At 36.7% G+C, this 19,596-nt stretch overlaps 1 pseudogene; it reads left to right on the plus strand.

Annotated features, from left to right (window-relative positions):
* Nucleotides 1–9,172: 9,172 nt before the first annotated feature.
* Nucleotides 9,173–10,140, plus strand: LOC123325287 (annotated as a pseudogene).
* Nucleotides 10,141–19,596: the final 9,456 nt, after the last annotated feature.

Consider the following 19,596-nt stretch of genomic DNA (forward strand, 5'->3'; position numbering starts at 1 on the left):
GTATTGTGTGGTGGCTAACATAACATAATAAAATTAAATTAAAAAAATAAAACTACTCTGTCTCTGAAAAGAAAAATGAAATGAACACATCAGAAACAAAACAATAGAAGAAATCAATGAAACTAGGAGCTCATTCTTTGAAACACCTACAAAATTGATGAACTATTAGCCAGACTCATCAGAAACAAAAAAGAAATAAAAAGAGACAGGTCACAAATAAATCAGAAATGAAAGAGGAGAAATGACAGTGAACACCACACAAATACAAAGATTATAAGAAGGTAGTATAAAAATTATATGCCAATCAGTTAGAGAATCTAACAGAAATGGATAAATTCCTATTAACATACATCCTCCCAAAATTAAATAAGGAAGAAATCGAAAATTTGAGAGGACCCATTACCGCAAATGAAATTGAATCAGTGATAAAAATATTCCCAGCAAACAGAAATCCAGAGCCAGATGATTTTAATGGTGATTTGACCAGGCATCTGGAAGGCTCAGTCAGTTAAGTGTCTGACTCTTCCTTTAGGCTCAGGTCATGATCTTAGGGTTGTGAGATCAAGCCTTGCAATGGGTCCACACTGAGTGGAGATTTTCTCTCTCCCTCTACCACTGACCCTCTCCCAGCTCATGTTCTCTAAATAAATAAACAAAAAACAAACAAACGAATGAATGAACAAACAAATCTTAGTGGTGAATTCTCCAAACATTTGAGGAAGAGTTAATACCTATTCTTCTCAAACAATTTAAAAAAAATAGAATAAAGAGAGTTTCAATTCATTCTATGAGTCCAGCATTACTCAGATACCAACCCAGATAAAACATTACAAAAATAAAAAGAAATAGTGGCCAGTATCCCTGAAAAACATAGATGTAAAACGTCTCTAGAAAAAGGTGGTTCAATATTTTCAAATCAATCAATGTGATACATCAATCAACAAGAGAGAGGGTAAAAAAACATGATTATTTCCATTGATACAGAAAAAGAATTTTACAAAGTACAATCATGATAACATCCCTCATCTATCATGATAACATCCCTCAACAAAATAATTTAGAGGGAACATACCTCAACATAATAAAAACAATATATGAAAAACCCACAGCTAATGTAGTGCTTAATGGTGCAGAATGGAGAACTTTTTCTCTAGGATCTGGGATAAGTAAAGAAGTTCATTCTTACCACTTCTATTCAGTATACTACTGGAAGCCCCAGCCACAGCAATCTGACAAAAGAAATAAAAGGCATCCAGATAAAAGGAAGATGGGAAAATTCACTATTTGCAGATGACATGAGACTATATATTGAAAACTCTGAAGACACCACCAAAGAAACTACTAGAACTGATACATAAACTCTGTAAGGTCATAGGATACAAAACCAATATGCAGAAACCTGTTGATTTACATAAACTGTTACTGAGGTAACAAAAAGATGATATAAGAAAACAATCCCATTTAAAATAGCTCCAAAAATAACAAAATACCTAAGAATAAACTTTTTTTTAAAATTTATTTGACAGAGAGATAGAGAGAGAGCACAAGTAGGCAGAGAGGCAGGCAGAGGGAGAGGGAGAAGCAGACTCTCCACCGAGCAGGGAGCCTGATGCGGGGCTTGATCCCAGGACCCCAGGATCATGACCTGAGCCAAAGGCAGCCGCTTAACTGACTGAGCCACCCAGGTGCCCCAAGAATAAACTTAACCAAAGAGGTTGACACATTATTTAGTTTTTGAGCTCAGAGTCTGCATCAGTGAAAGACAAGAGAACTACATCAATACCTCATGAAATACTCTTGAAATAAGTTGGGATAGATATACACAATATAAGAAAAATATTTTATAATATGGAAAAGGCTGAGGCCACATAAACCTGACATCTATTTCACAGATTAGATTTTATTGATGATGGTGAAATTTGAGATCACTCTTAATATTGGCTAAGATTTCCAGTTAATAATAAGAAAAGATTTTAAAAAGACATGAGGAGAGAGCCAGAGCAGTGCAACATAGATACCTATTACCTTTTGTTGTTGTTGTTGTTGTTGTTAGGTCTCTTAATTGCATTCTTCTTCAAATTCCCAGAAGGAATTTATCAATAGCAAACCTCATCAACTCTAGGATGATGTCACTGTCTTGTTTATCTTTATACTTTTAACCACAGCCACACTCCATTACTCAGATGGATAAGAGCTGCAGCATCATCTGATGCTGAGTTCAATGATATAGAAAGAACTGCAGGAGCAAAAGGGTAATTATTGTTTTCAACTTGTTCTCCTCTTGATATATGCTATTAATTCTTGACCATACTTCCTCATTTTTTCTCTATCATCTATTTTTATGAAGAAAACAAATATGATTTTTTAATTCAAATATAATTAACATACAGTGTTATATTAATTTCAGTCATACAATATATTCGACAATTCTATACATTTCTCAGTGCTCGTAAAGATAAGTGTACTCTCAATCACCTTTTTATGATCGAATCTTTCATGTAACAATAACTTACTGCAACATATTAGGAAATGGGTTTTTATTTCCATTATGTATGGGCAAAAGAATACATATTTCTCCTATATTATTGGTTGATGTGTTTGTTTTCTTGAGGTTGAAATTTTACAAAAGAAATGAAGCTGATTTTGCTTTGGGTGGGAATTATTTCTGATAGCTAGAAAAGTGAAACAAATGTCTCAATTATCTTTATGTTTTTTAGATGAAACTGACAGTGAGGGGTTATGCCCAAATTGTAGACTGTGGAAGGAAGATAGTGCTTTAGAGAGCTAAGACAGCATTATGAGCTCTGGGCCCCAACATCTGAATTGAGACATAAGTCCTTTCCCAGGTAAATTATGTGATATTAAGAAAATGACCTGGGAATCTGAATTATTTAATTTGTAAAAGGAGAAAACAAGAAGAGTAAGATAACTATTAGGGAAGATAAAATATGGTAAAGCAATAGAACAAAATCTGCTGTCAGCTTCAAATAAAGATTGATGCTATCATACCACCACTATTAATAAGTCCCCAAATTAAGTAGTGCACTGTTCTGTTTATATTAAACTCAAGTAATTGGATACAGAAAAATAGGAATGAACACTGAAGTCAAATACCTTCCATGGTACAGGCAGCACTCTATTGTCTGTCTGGTGTGCCAGGTGGGCTGTTCAGTGTGGCTTGATCACAGTCATGCTCATTTACCAAATTGCAATAAAGATTTGCTTCATTTTGACCACAAATATTGACTCAGAAAGCTAGTATGTTTTCCTCTTATTGGGTTGTCTTAATTTTGCACAGAAGTCAGCTTTCATCTACCAGTAGGTGTGGAATTTGACAGATTATATCTTTTGTGTACCACATTTGTTGGATATTTACTTTAAGGTATTAAATTAATTTTCAATGTTGTCTACTGCTTTAGCACCCCAGAACTAGGGACTCTTAATAAGTTGAATATTATAATTAGTCTTTGGAATCCTTACAAAAGCATAGAATGTTTTGAAAGTTAGAGATTATTACTGAAATATCCCTGAATCATAACCATTTCTAAACTCTTCCTAGAGAGAATAGCCAGTATTTCTTTTTATGTCAGTAAGGACTTTAAAAATTTAACATTTCAGAAATTGAAAAGTTGCAAATCTTTAACATTCATAAGAGAAAATGTAAAAGTTATTACTGATTCTTTTCAGGAAAGACAGATATACTTTACTTCTACTGTTCTTTCTTATTTTGAGTTATTTTAAAACTATACTTTAAATCGCACACACACACATACACACACACTATTTTTGCCTGAATATACAGACTGTGACCTCCTTCAGTGTAACAATTTCAATTTTATTTTATTTATCTTTAGCACTTAACACAGATGTAGGCTTTGAGTAGCCAGATACAAGAAAGGGAATTGAATTGGAGACAGAAACAATTCAGTGTTGTTCAGTTTTTCTCTCTGCATCTCAGTTTCCATGAAAAATTGGTTGTTACAGACAATAAAGTAGATGATGCTTGTGAAAATTTATTCTAAACTTAAGGAGGGAGAGCTAGCATTTAGAAGATCATTTTTTATTTACAGGACAAGTCTCTAAATGCTAGCTCTCCCTCCTTAAATTTAGAATAAATGGTAGAAGCTTTATGTAAATGAATTTGGAGAAGCTATACTAGACAAAATTAAGGTAGGATTCCCCTTAAAGATCTGTTTAAACAGAGTATATATATGTATATATACTACAGAAATTATCAAATCCAAATCCTTATGTGTATGAATAGATACTAAAACTAGCAAACAGGAGTAATTCATCTTATATCATAAAACGAAAGTGGTAACAGCCATCTCTTACACAGAATCTGTACAATAATTATTGTAGATCTTAACTCTTTAACAATATATGTACTTACTCATCTGTAACTGATAATGTCTAAGCATTTTTATTATTTTACATAATTTAATACTGAACATACTTGAGATTTAGCTTTACTATCGACTTTTTATGTAAAGTGGACAAAAGAATGATGGGTAGAGGATAATCTGGACCCACAGTCATAGTCCAGACTCAAAGTATGGACTCCTAAATTGATGTTCCTAGGATATCTAAGGTGCTGGCCATTGGTGAAGAACTCATCTGTTCTGTGGATGCATGGCTTACTCCACACAAACACAGAACATCACAAAGGAGATTCAAACTTTTGGTATGATTACTCCCCAAATCATGTGTCAGTTACTTTCTAAATCTTTTGTACCTGGAATATATCTCTAACAGTTTTTAAGGTCCAGTTGGATCCTTAAACCATGGAGGTTGATTCCATTTTGACTTCCATAACAAAAAACTATAGAAATAAGGGGTTTTAGTCTTTTTTTAAATGATTCACTTTTTATGTTTTCAAATGGCAGTGATTGTGCAATATTCCATACTCATTGATAAACAACACTATCATCAGGAATTCTCAAAACCTTGAACTGTGGAAATATTATAAGTTACCAATATCCTTTTTTAATTTAAATTCAATTAGCCAACATACAGTACATCATTAGTTTCAGATGCAGTGTTCAATAATTTATAAGTTGCATATAACACCCAGTTCTTATAACATCATGTGCCCTCCATAATGCCCATCACACAATTACCCCATCCCCCACCCACCTCCCTTCCAGCAACCCTCAGTTTGTTTCCTATAGTTAAGAGTCTCTCATGGTTTGTCTCCCTCTCTGATGATTTCCCATTCAGTTTTCCCTCCCTTCCCCTGTGATCCTCTGTGCTGTTTCTTATATTGCTCATATGAGTGAGACCATATGATAACTGTCTTTCTCTGACTGACTTATTTTGCTCAGCATAATACCCTCCAGTCCCATCCATGTCAAAGTAAATAGTAAGTATTCATCCTTTCTGATGAATATTCCATCAGATCTAATATTCCATTGTATATATGTACCACATCTACTTTATCAATTCGTCTGTTGACGTACATCTCAGCTCTTTCCACTGTTTAGCTATTATGGGCACTGCTGCTATGAACATTGTGGTGCAGGTGCCCCTTTGGATCACTACATTTGTATATTTGGGGTAAATACCTAGTAGTGCAATTGCTGGGTCTTAGGGTACCTCTATTTTTAAATTTTAAAGAACCTCCACACTGTTCTCCAGAGTGACTGCACCAATTTGCATTCCCACCAACAGTTTAAGAGGATTCCTCTTTCTCTTCTTCCTCCCCAACATCTGTGTTTCCTGAGTTATTAATTTTAGCCATTCTGACTGGTGTGGGGTGGTATCTCATTGTGGTTTTGACTTGGATATCCCTGATGGCTAGTGATGTGGAGCAATTTTTCATGTGTCTGTTGGCCATTTATATGTCTTCTTTGTTCATGTCTTCTGCCCATTTCTTTACTGGATTACTTGTTTTTTGGGTGTTGAGTTTGAGAAGTTCTTTATAGATAGAAACTAGCCTTTTATCTGATATGTCACTGGCAATATCTTCTCCTATTCCATAGGTTGGTAGAATAAATGGTAGAAGCTTTATGTAAATTCCATAGGTTGCCTTTTAATTTTGTTGACTGCTTTCTTTGCTGTGCAGAAGTTTTTATATTGGTGAAGTCCCAATAGTTCATTTTTGCTTTTGTTTCTCTTGCCTTTGGAGATGTGTCTAGGAAGAAGTTGCTGTGGCTGAGGTCGAAGTGGTTGCTGCTTGTGTTCTTCTCTAGGATTTTGATGAATTCTTGTCTCACATTAGGTCTTCCATCCATTTTGAGTTTATCTTTATCTATGTTGTAAGAAAATGGTGCAGTTTCATTCTTCTGCATGTGGCTGTCCAATTTTCCAGGCACTGTTTATTGAATATTGATTTTCTCTTTATCTCTGAAATTTGCAAGCTTAAGTATTATATGTAGGGGTATTGATCTGTTTTTGTTTATTTTAGGGGTGTTCTCTCTACCTCTTGGACATGAATGCCTATTTCCTTCCCCAGATTAGGGAAGTTCTCAGCTATGATTTGCTCAAGTATACCTTCTATCTTTCTCTCTCTTTGTTCTTTCTCTGGGACTCCAATAATTCCAATATTGTTTATCTTTATGGTATCAGTGATATCTTGAAGTCTCCTCTCCTGGTCCATTAGTTGTTGCTCGGGGCTTTTGTTCCCTAAGGCTTTCTTTGCCTCTTTAGAGGATGAAAATAAAAGTGGCCAGACTGATCTCCAACCCCAGAGCTGAAAGATGGCAGCCCCCTCTTTCCAGTAAATCCCCAGGGATAAGCAGTCTTCACTTTTGTGTGTGCTAAGTGTGTGTCTGCACCAATCCTCCTGGGGGAAGGTGGAGGGTCCCCACGTTTCTGTCCTTCACAGGGCCCCCACATGGAGAGTAGTCACCCAATTGTGCCGTGGTTTGTGATTTATGGCAAATGGAGCTGAGATCCCCCTCCCAGTCTCGCTGACCATAGCCTGTTTCCCCGCTCAAATGCTTGGGAACTCTGCTGACTCAGGCACCCTCCTTCTTTCTGTGATCCTGGGTTTCCTGAAACCAGACCCTCCCACCTAAGATTCTTCCTGGCTTCACCACCAGAGCACATTTCAGGCAGGGATGTCTCTTACTGGAGAAGACTTCTGAAAGTTCTGATTTTGCACTCTGGGGCTATATCACTTTCTGGTAGCTGGCTTATGGAGGCTCCCTCCCCCGACCGTTTATCATCCAAATATCCCCTCAAGTTCACTTCTCCACACCTCCTAACTTACAACAAGTGGTCTCTTTGCTATTTTAGAATTCCAGCAATTCTTTTCTTAAACATCTCCGGATGAAATCATAGGTGTTCAGAATGGTTGATAGTTATCTAGCTAAATTCAAAGGACCAGATGAAATGAGATCCTCTATTCTTCTGCCATCTTGCCTCCCTCCCACTACCAATATCCTTTTAAAAATCTTTTTATTTGAATACACTTGATAGTGTTCCATTAGTTTTGTTTACAACATAGTGATTCACAAGTTTAAGTTATTATGTGCTCACAACAAATGTAGCTACCATCTGTCATGAAACATTATCAGGGTGATGGAGAGTGGGCAAAATGGGTGAAGGGGAGGAGATACAGGCCCCAAATTATGGAATGATAAGTCACAGGAATAAAAAGGAGAACATAAGAAATACGGTCAATGATATTATAATAGTAATATAATGGGACAGATGGTAGCTGTGTTTGTGATGAACATAGCATAGTGTATAAACTTTTTAATGGAACATTGTAAACTCTACTCAAATTTAAAAAAATAAATAAGTAAAAATGAATAAAAGAAATAAATACAAAAATAAAACAAAAAATACAACTTAATGGACTATATTCCTTATGCTGAGCCTTTTATTCCTGTGACTTATTTATTCCATAACAGTATCTCCCATTCTTTTTCACCCATTTTGTCACTGCTCCTTCACTTTCTTCTCTGACAACCATCAGTTTCTTCTCTGTATTTACACATCTGGTTCTGCTTTTCATTTATTCATTCATTTCTGTTTTTACATTCCACATATGGGAGTGAGGTCATGTGATATTTGTTTTTCTCAGTCCGACTTACTTAACATAATACCTTCCAAGCCCATCCATGTTGCCACAAAGGGCACAATGTTATGGAATTAATGGCTGCATAATATTCCATTGTTTGTATGGAATATACAAACACACATACATACCACTCCTTCCTCATACATTCATCTATTGATGGACAGCTGGAATGTTTCCGTATCTTGACAATTGTGAATAACGTGATAAGAATAAGGGTGCATATATAAATATATGAATGAACGCAATCTTGCCTTTTGCATTGTCATGGATGGAGCTAGAGAGTATAATGCTAAGCAAAATAAGTCAATCAGAGAAAGACAAATGCCATATGATCTCACTTATATGTGGAACTTAATAAACAAAACAAACAAGCAAAGGGGGAAAAAGATAGGAGACAACTAAAGAGAAGAAACTGATGGTTACCAAAGAGATGGGGGAGGGGATGGATTAAATAGGTGATGGGGATTAAGGAGTTCACATATTATGATAGGCACCAGGTGTTTTATGGAAGTGTTGAATCACTGTATTGTGTACCTGAAACCAATATTATACTGTATGTTAACTAACTGGAATTTAAATAAAAACTTTAAAAAAGTCATATGAAGATTTGATAAAAAATTAAAATAAACACAGATGTCCACATATTAGTGTTTTTGCTTTATTTGGGGAAATGCATACCCAGTAGTGGAATCATTAAGGTACCAATATTTTTTTAAAGATTCATTTATATTTTTGCAGAGAGAGAAAGAGAGCAAGGGAGAGGTGCAGAGGGAGAGGGAGAAAGAGAATCTCAAGCAGACTCCCTGCTGAGTGTTGATCCTAGTGTAGGGCTCAGTCTCAGACCCTGAGATCATGCCCTGGTCAAGAGTTGGAGGCTTCCTGGACTGAGCCACAGAGGTGTCCCTAAGGTACCAATATTTTTTCTTGTGTGAATTCCTAAATTTCTAGTACCCTTGTTCAATTTCAGGTAATTTATAATCCTACAATTTACAGGTCCTTGGAATTTCCCTTTATTAGCACACGGGGTTGCTGTGTATAAACATGAACATACACACACAAGCTCACTAAAATTTTATTTCAGGTGGTATCCCATGAGTGATCTATTAACTCCACATCTCTCCTTGGTGATCCTGGTGAAATCCAATGGATAATACCGCTTGGGTGGCAAACCATACTGGACGATCAGATTTTGTCCTAGTGGGACTCTTCAGTCAATCCAAGCACCCAACTCTTCTTTGTGTGGTCATTTTCATGGTTTTCCTAATGGCCTTGTCTGGAAACACCATCCTGATCCTTCTGATCCACTGTGATGCTCACCTTCATAACCCCATGTACTTTTTTATCACCCAGTTGTCTCTCATGGATGTGATGTACATTTCTGTCACTGTGCCCAAGATGCTCATGGACCAGGTCATGGGTGTGAAACAGATCTCAGCCCCTGAGATCTGAGAAACATGCAGATGTTTCTCTATCTGACACTAGGAGGTTCAGAAGTTTTTCTTCTTGCTGCCATGGCCTATGACCGCTATGTGGCCATCTGCCATCCACTCCGTTATTCTATCCTCATGAACCATAGGGTGTGTCTCCTCTTGGTGTCTTCCTCCTGGCTTCTGGGATCTGTGGATGGATTTATGCTCACACCCGTCACCATGACCTTCCCCTTCTGCAGATCCCGGGTGATCCACCATTTCTTCTGTGAGGTCCCTGCTGTAATGAAGCTTTCCTGCTCAGACACTTCCCTCTATGAGACACTCATGTACCTGTGTTGTGTCCTCATGCTCCTCATCCCTGTGACAGTCATTTCAAGCTCCTATTCTTTCATCCTCTTCACCATCCACAGGATGAACTCAGCAGAGGGACGGAAGAAGGCCTTTGCCACTTGTTCTTCCCACATGATGGTGGTCATCCTCTTCTATGGTGTTGCTGTCTATACCTACATGCTTCCCACCTCCTACCACACCCCTGAGAAGGACATGATTGTATCTGTCTTTTATATTATACTCACTCCTGTTCTAAACCCTTTAATTTATAGTCTTAGAAATAAAGATGTCACAAGGGCTCTAAAAAAAATGTTGAATGTGGGATCTGTCTTACAGGAAAGTATAAAGTAGAAAAAAAAATGTACTGTTTCTTTTCCTTCACTCTACAAATTAAAATTTTAGGATCCCATGCCAATGTACTTCTTCAGATTCTCATACCATGTGTCATCACCTATTACTCCCTTTTGGTGGAAATTTTTCCTTGTACTGGAAAGCTATTCATTTTTACATTTCTTCATTCAAAATATTTGTACAATTGTATTATGCCCATGTTACATATTTCTGAAGTTTATAACTGCACTGTAATTCTGTGAGAAAATACTCATATTCATAGGAAATACATAACAAGGTATTTAGAAACAAAGATCATAAGGTGTGCAACTGATAAGAGACAGAGAGATGGAGAGATGTTAAATCAAATGGGGTATAATGTTAATACATGAATCTAGGCAAAAGGCATATTAATTCTTTATTGTACTATTATTAATATTCATACTAATTCTACTATTCATACTAATTTTCTGTAAATTTGAAATCATTTAGGAATAAAACATTAAGTATCAAAATTTGGCTATTTTAAAAATTTGTCCTTGCTTCATGGTAGCAGTGTGAGTGACAAACCTTGGAAATCATTCACATGTTAACATGGCTGATCATTACTGCAACAATCCAGTTGTTGGCCTGTATTTAATTAGGGCAATTTTGTTCTTTAGGTTCTAAACCTGAAGGCATCCAGTGGCTGTTACCTCTCTTAAATCATTAGTACATTGTGGTAGAAAGTATTGTGGGAAAAACATTAACCCCAAGAAGGAGGGCTTAGGGAAGCTTTCCAGAATAAGGTGGTATCAGAGCTGAGATTTGAAGGATGTCACTTATTGTACAAAGAAGCAGAGGAAGACCATTAAACATTCAGTCCTTCATTTATTCAAAAAAACATGTATTATGCTACATTATAATAAAAAATAATAACTAATAGCTGACTGAATTTAACATAAATAACAAATGTCTACTGCCCCTAAGGAATTTGATCTGTAGGTGTAGTTTGTGCAAATAGTTGTGGTAAAATGCATAAATTATTTTGAGGCTCATGTGGAAAGGGTGCAGCTCATAAGGACACACCAGTTCTACCTGAAAGAGCAGAGACATGCAAATTCAGCCAAACAAAGAGGCTGAAAGGAGATCCTAGATCTCAGTGTTGAATGGTGACTAGATGCTACCTTCCTATGAGTACAGGAGGCTATGACCAGGGCTCTTGCTCAAAGGGCAAGGACATGATGCCACAGAAAAGGAACACCATGAGCAAAGTTCAGGTGGTTGACCAAGCAGGAGAGAAATGTCCCAATAGCACCTCCTTCCTGGTTTACTTTATTGCCTCATTTCTTGCCCTTTTGTGACCTAGGTATTTACAAATGATAATAAAATGACCACACTTGGATTGTAGAAAAGTTAAATCAGTGGAAATCAATTGCAGAAGAGCAACAATTGGTTGGAGATCAGGTGAGCGAGGATGATAAGCTGGATAGTGTTGATCTAAGTGGAATGGACCATTCCAAATGGAATTATGGGCTTTTGGGGTGTAAGCTGGGCCTTGTTGAGTCTGTTCCATAAAACCACAAACTTAGTTGCATGTTTACCAGTTTCCAATTAGCTGTGACAACTTGTGAATTATCAGGTTTCAAAAGGAGACATTCCCTTTTTTTTCTTGACACACTCGATTCTTTCATGACTAGAAAATAAGGATCTTGCATTATTTTGGAAAGCAATGTTGGAAAATTAGTTTACAATATTTTTGTTGCAGTCAAATGAAATGCATAAGATATGTACACTCTTTAACTTCCAAAATATTTCAGTAATGTGTATATCACCTCTCAATTTGTTGGACCATCATGACACACACATTTGTTGAGTCCATTTAAAATACTGTATGCATGGGAAACAAAATGGAGCAAAACAAAACAAAAGGTTTTATGGATCCGTACTTTTTTCAAAGATGAATTTTTAACTCTATCTCAGGAAAAAAGCTGAGATAAAATGTTTTAGAATGTTGAATTATTTTTTTAAATAAAGTGTTCAAAATACAATTTTCCACAGCTTATACTAATAAGGATCTATGAGAACTCTTCAGCTGGAAAATCTTCATCAACTTATATTTATTATATTATATATAGTACATGATCCTCAGAATTAGTAGACATAGAGGAACATTTGGTGCTCCAATTTTTTTTTATCTAGAATGTAAAAATGGAAGCGTTTCTGTCACTCACATGCACTTGCTTACAGTGTTACATAAGTAGCTGTGCACTGAAGTGGTTAAAATGTACAAACTTCAAAATATGTTCATGTGTTTGTGCTCATGATTCAACCAGCATTTGGCCAGAGCAGTAATTTTTAACCAATGAAAACAAGCCCTCAGTGTTCCTACATCAAAAGACATGAAGGACTATGATTGAAATTATTACCTAATTGGGGCACCTGCATGGCTCATTCAGTTAAACATCTGCCTTTGATCCCAGGGTCCTGGGATCAAGTCCCATGTTGGGCTCTCTGCTCAGTGGGGAGCCTGCTTCTCTCTCTTTCCTCTGCCTGCCACCCCACCCACTTTTGCTCTCTCTCTGTCAAATAAATAAATAAAACCTTAAAAAATAATAAAGAAATTACCAAATCTAGGAATAAACCAGCATGGGTTAGGTGGAGAAGGTTGCATTGTTATTCACAAATACACTGTTTTTTTATTGAATATTTTATTTATTTGTTTATTTATTTTACATTATATGTCAGTCACTGTTTTAATGATGTTATATATATTAACTTATTCAAACTTATTAAACTCTTTGAAGCAGATTATTTTTGTTGTTGTAGTGGTTGTTGTTGTTAAATTTATTTAATTGTGGTAGGAACACTTATTATGAGATCAACCTCTTAGCAATTTTTTAAGTGTACACCATAGTATTCTTGACTATAGGGCAGGTATTCATATTATCTCATTTTACAGAGAAAGAAACTAAGGCCCCAACAGGTTAGATAATTTGTTTGAGGACACTAGGTGGTAATGTCCAAATGGATATTTGCTAATAAGTGTGAACTCTGAGTTGGTTGAGTGATGGCCTTTCCACAGAGAAAACCAGTTTATTATATTACTATTTAACTGACTGACACTATACATTTTCAGAGAGAAGATAGAAGATGCTACATATTGTTTTCAAATAATTTCCCAAGTATGAGGAATTATACTTCAATTACTTTCCCAAGTGTGAGTAATTATACTTCAATTACTTATAATTTTGTAACGCTATAAACATAGATGCAATATAAAAGATAAAGCATTATTGATATCAAATCATAAACACAGCATTTGTTTTCCATAATTTTAGAAGGATTGAATATTCCTTCTGTACAAAAGTTAGTCTCCAAGAAAGTTCTAGTTGCTTGGTACAGCAATGCATTGGTAGATTAGTTTTCAAATTTGAGTTATGAAAATATGGCTATGACATATGTGCATGCTAGAGTTAATGATAAATACCAGTTAACATCTTTTTTTTGGAGGGATATAACATTTTCTTTTTATAATTTAAATTCAATAAGCCAACATATAGTACATCATTAGTTTTTGATGTAGTGTTCAACGATTCATTAACTGAATGTAACACCAAGTGCTCTCAATTACTTTTAATCAGTCTATTCAGAATTTCTATTCCTTCCCGATTCAGTAATGGAAGATTGTATGTTTCTAGCAATTTATCCATTTCTTATAGGTTGTCCACTTTGTTGGCATATATTTTTTCATAGTATGATTTTATAATACTTTGTATTTCATGATATCAGTTGTTATTTCTCCTCGTCTCTGATGTTATGTATTTGGGTCCTTGTTTTGTAGTTGTCTTGATGAGTCTGGTAAAGTGTATCAATTTTGTTTATCTTTTTATAGAACCTACTGTTGATTTCAATGATTTTTTTTCTATTTTGTTTTTAGTCTCTACATTATTTTTGCTCTGATCCTCATTATTCCGTTCTACTACTCAAGGTGGGCTTTGTTTGTTCTTTTTCTATTTCCTTTAGCTGTAAGATTAGATTCTTTATTTGATATTTTTGTTTGTTTGTTGTTTGCTTTTGGGGGGTAGGTCAAAGATTTTGGAATGTTGTGTTTTCAGTTTAATTTTTTTTTTTTCTAATTTCTTTACCTCTTTTTTTTCTTATTATGTTATGTTAATCACCATACACTACATCATTAGTTTTTAATGTAGTATTCCATGATTCATTGCTTGCGTATAAAAGCCAGTACTCCATTCAGTACGTGCCCTCTTTAATACCTATCACCAGGCTAACCCATCCTCCCACCCCCTTCCCCTCAGAACGCTCAGTTTGGTTCTCAGAGTCCATAGTCTCTCATGGTTCGTCTCCCCCTCCAATTCCCCCCCTTCATTCTTCGGTTCCTCCTATCTTCTTTTTTTTTTTTAACATATAATGTATTATTTGTTTCAGAGGTAGGTCTGCGATTCAACAGCCTTACACAATTCACAGCAATCACCATAGCACATACGCTCCTCGATGTCTATCACCCAGCCACCCCTAACCTCCCAACCCCCACCACTCAGCAAACCTCAGTTTGTTTCCTGAGATTAAGAATTCCTCATATCAGTGAGGTCATATGATATATGTCTTTCTCCAATTGACTTATTCCACTCAGCATAATACGAACCAGTTCCATCCACGTAGTTGCAAATGGCAACATTTCATTCCTTTTGATGGCAGCATAATATTCCATTGTATATAACACAGGTTCTTTTTCCCCCCCATTTAAATTTCTATTTATTTATTTATTTATTAGATTTTATTATGTTATGTTAGTCAACATACAATACATCATTGGTTCTTGATGCGGTGATCCATGATCCATTGTTTTCATATAACACCGAGTGCTCCATGGAGTACGTGCCCTCCTTAATACCCATCACCGGGCTAACCCATCTCCCCTCCCACATTCCCTCTAGAACCCTGTTTGTTCCTCAGAGACCATAGTCTCTCATGGTTCGTCTCTCCCTCCAATTCCCCCCCCATTTTTCCCTTCCATCTCTTAATGTCCTCCATGTTATTCCTTATGATCCACAAATAAGTGAAACCATATGATAATTGACTTTCTCTGCTTGACTTATTTCACTTAGCATAATCTCCTCCAGTGCCATCCATGTGGATGTAAAAGTTGGGTACTCATCTTTTCTGATGGCTGAGTAATAATCCATTGTATATATGGACCACATCTTCTTTATTCATTCATCTGTTGAAGGGCATCTCGGCTCTTTCCACAGTTTGGCTATTGCGGACATTGCTGCTATGAACATTGGGGTGCATATGGCCCTTCTTTTCACTACATCTGGGTCTTTGGGGTAAATACCCAGGAGTGCAATTGCTAGGTCATAGGGTAGCTCTATTTTTCAATTTTTGAGGAACGTCCGCACTGTTTTCCAAAGTGGATGTACCAACTTGCATTCCCACCAACAGTGTAAGAGAGTTCCCCTGTCTCCACAACCTCTCCAACATTTGTTGTTTATTTCCCTGTCCATTTTTGCCATTCTACCTGGTGTAAGGTGGTATCTCAATGTGGTTTTGATTTGAATTTCCCTGATGGCTAATGATGATGAACATTTTTCCATGTGTCTGTTAGCCATCTGTATGTCTTCTTCAGAGAAGTGTCTTTTCATAGCTTCTGCACACTTTTTGACTTGATTACTTGTTTTTTGGGTGTTGAGTTTGAGAAGTTCTTTATAGACCTTGGATACCAGCCCTTTATCTGTAGTGTCATTTGCAAATATCTTCTCCCATTCTGTGGGTTGCCTCTTTGTTTTGTTGACTGTTTCCTTTGCTGTCCAGAAGCTTTTTATCTTGATGAAGTCCCAAAAGTTCATTTTTGCTTTTGTTTCACTAGCCTTTGGAGATGTATCTTGAAAGAAGTTGCTGTGGCCGATGTCAAAGAGGTTACTGCCTATGTTCTCCTCTAGGATTTGGATGAATTCCTGTCTCACATTGAGGTCTTTCATCCACTTTGAGTTTATCTTTGTGAATGGTTTTAGAGAATGGTCAGGTTTCATTCTTCTGCATGTGGCTGTCTAATTTACCCAGCACCACTTATTGAAGAGACTGTCTTTTTTCCATTGCATGTTTTTTCCTGCTTTGTCAAAGATTATTTGACCATAGAGTTGAGGGTCCATATCTGGGTTCTCTATTCTGTTCCATTGGTTTTTTGTCTGTTTTTGTGCCAGTACCATGCTGTCTTGGTGATCACAGCTTTGTAATACAGCTTGAAATCGGGTAACGTGATGCCCCCAGGTTTGTTTTTCTTTTTCAATATTTCCTTGGCGATTCGGGGTCTTTTCTGATTCCATACAAATTTTAGGATTCTTTGTTCCAGCACTTTGAAAAATGGCATTGGAATTTTGATTGGGATGGCATTGAAGGTATAGATTTCTCTGGGTAGCATAGATATTTTTAAAATGTTTATTCTTCTGATCCATGGGCATGGAATATTTTTCCATCTTTTTGTGTCTTCTTCAATTTCTTTCATGAGTGTTTTGTAGTTCCTAGAGTATAGATCCTTTGCCTCTTTGGTTAGGTTTATTCTAGGTATCTTATGGTTTTTGGTGCTATTGTAAATGGAATCATTTCTTTAATTTCTCTTTCTACACTTGCGTTGTTAGTGTATAAGAAAGCAACTGATTTCTGTGCATCGATTTTATATCCTGCCACATTACTGAATTGCTGTATGAGTTCTAGTAATTTAGGGGTGGAGTCTTTTGGGTTTTCCACATAAGGCATCATGTGTCTGCAAAAAGAAAGAGTTTGACTTCTTCTTTGCCAATTTGAATAATTTTTATTTCTTTTTCTTGTTTGATTGCTGTTGCTAGGACTTCTAGTACTATGTTGAACCATAGGGGTGAGAGTGGGCACCCATGACCTGTTCCTGATCTTAAGGGAAAGGCTCTCAGCTTTCCCCATTGAGGATGAGGTTCACTGTGGGTTTTTCATAGATGGATTTTATGAGCTTGAGGAATGTTCCCTCTATCCCTATACTCTGAAGAGTTTTAATCAAGAAACGATGTTGTATTTTGTCAAATGCTTTTTCTGTATCAATTGAGAGGACCATATGGTTCTTCTCCCTCCTCTTATTAATGTATTCTATCACATTGATTGATTTGCAAATGTTGAACCACCCTTGCATCCCAGGGATAAATCCCACTTGGTCGTGGTGGATGATCCTTTTAATGTATTGTTGAATCCTATTAGCTAGGATTTTATTGAGGATTTTGGAATCCATATTAATCAGGGATATCGGTCTGAAATTCTCCTTTTTGAGGGGGTCTTTGCCTGGTTTGCGGATTAAGGTAATGCTGGCCACATAGAATGAGTTTGGAAGTTTTCCTTCTGTTTCCATTTTTTGAAATAGCTTCAGGAGAATAGGTATTATTTCTTCTTGAATGTTTGGTAGAATTGCCCAGGGAATCCATCAGGCCCTGGACTCTTGTTTTTTGGGAGGTTTTTGATCACTGCTTCCATCTCCTTACCGGTTATTGGCCTATTTAGATTGTCAATTTCTTCCTGTTTCAGGCTTAGGAGTTCATAGGTTTCCAGGAAGGCCTCCATTTCATCCTGATTGCTCAGTTTATTGGCATATATTTGTTGATAATAATTTCTAATAATTGTTTCTATTTCCTTGATGTTAGTCGTGATCTCTCCCCTTTCATTCATACTTTTAGAACCACCCTTAATATTTCTTGCAGGGCCAGCTTTCTCTTTTCTTTTGGATAAGTCTGGCCAGTGGTTTATCGACCTTGTTAATTCTTTCAAAGAACCAACTTCTAGTTTTGTTGATCTGGTCTACTGTGTCTCTGGTTTCTAATTCATTGATTTCTGCTCTAATTTTAATTATTTCTCTTCTAATGCGTGGCTTAGGCGTCGTTTGTTGCTTTTTCTCTAGTTCTTTAAGGTGCAGAGTTAGTTGGTGAATTCGGGATTTTTCTATTTTTTTGAGTGAGGCTTGGATGGCTATGTATTTCCCCTTTAGGACCGCCTTTGCAGTGTCCCATAGGTTTTGGACCGATGTGTTTTCATTCTCATTGATGTCCATGAATTGTTTAAGTTCTTCTTTGATTTCTTGGTTGACCCAAACATTCTTGAGCAGAGTGGTCTTTAGCTTCCAAGTGCTTGAATTTCTGCCAAATTTTGTCTTGTGATTGAGTTCCACTTTTAAAGCATTATGGTCTGAGAATATGCAGGGAATAATCTCAATATTTTGGTATCAGTTGAGACCTGCCTGTGACCCAGTATATGGTCTATTCTGTAGAAAGTTCCATGTGTGCTCGAGAAGAATGAGTATTCTGTTGTTTTAGGGTGGAATGTTTTGTAAATATCTATGAGGTCCATCTGGTCCAATGTATCATTCAAAGCTCTTCTTTCTTTGTTGATTTTCTGCTTAGATGATCTGTCCATTGCTGAGAGTGGAGTATTGAGGTCTCCTACAATTAACGTATTGTTATCAATATGACTCTTTATTTTGGTTAACAGTTGGCTTATGTAGATGGCTGCTCCCATGTTGGGGGCGTAGGATATTTACAATTGCTAGATCTTCCTGTTGGATAGACCCTTTAAGAATGATATAGTGTCCTTCTGTGTCTCTAACTACAGACTTTAGCTTAACATCTAATTTGTCTGATATAAGAATTGGTACCAAAGCTTTCTTTGGAGGTCCGCTGGCATGGAAGATGGATCTCCATCCCTTCACTTTCAGTCTGGATGCATCTTTAGGTTCAAAATGAGTCTCTTGTAGACAGCATATGGATGGGTCCTGTCTTTTTATCCAATCTGCAACCCTGTGCCATTTTATGGGAGCGTTTAGGCCATTCACGTTGAGAGTGATTATTCAAAGATATGAATTAATTGTCATCATGTTGCCTGTGAAGACGTTGTTTTTATAGATTGTCCCTGTAAATTTCTGTTGTATATCACTCTTGGGGTCTTTCTCCTTTTATAGAACCACCCTTAATATTTCTTGCAGGGCCGGCTAAGTGGTCACATATTCTTTCAATTTCTGCCAGTCTTGGAAGCTTTGCATCTCTCCATCCATTCTAAATGACAGCCTTGCCAGATAAAGTATTCTTGGCTGCATGTTCTTCTCATATAGGACCCTGAATATGTCTTGCCAGGCCTTTCTGGCTTGCCAGGTTTCTGTGGACAGGTCTGACGTTATTCTGATGCTCCTCCGTCTGTACCTAAGGAATCTCGTCCCCCTAACTGCCCTTAAGATGGTTTCCTTGATTCTAAGATTTGCAAGTTTTACTATTACATGCTGGGGTGTTGGCCTGTTTTCCTTGATCTTAGGAGGGGTCCTCTCTGCCTCTAGGACTCAAATGTTTGTTTCATTCCCCAGATTAGGGAAGTTCTCAGCTACAATTTGCTCAAATACATCTTCTAGCCCTCTCTCTCTCTCCACACCCTCCGGATTCCAATTATTCTAACATTGGAATGCTTCATGGTGTCTCT

This window comes from Neomonachus schauinslandi, chromosome 7 (assembly GCF_002201575.2).
Source record: "Neomonachus schauinslandi chromosome 7, ASM220157v2, whole genome shotgun sequence".
Classification (NCBI taxonomy): domain Eukaryota; kingdom Metazoa; phylum Chordata; class Mammalia; order Carnivora; family Phocidae; genus Neomonachus; species Neomonachus schauinslandi.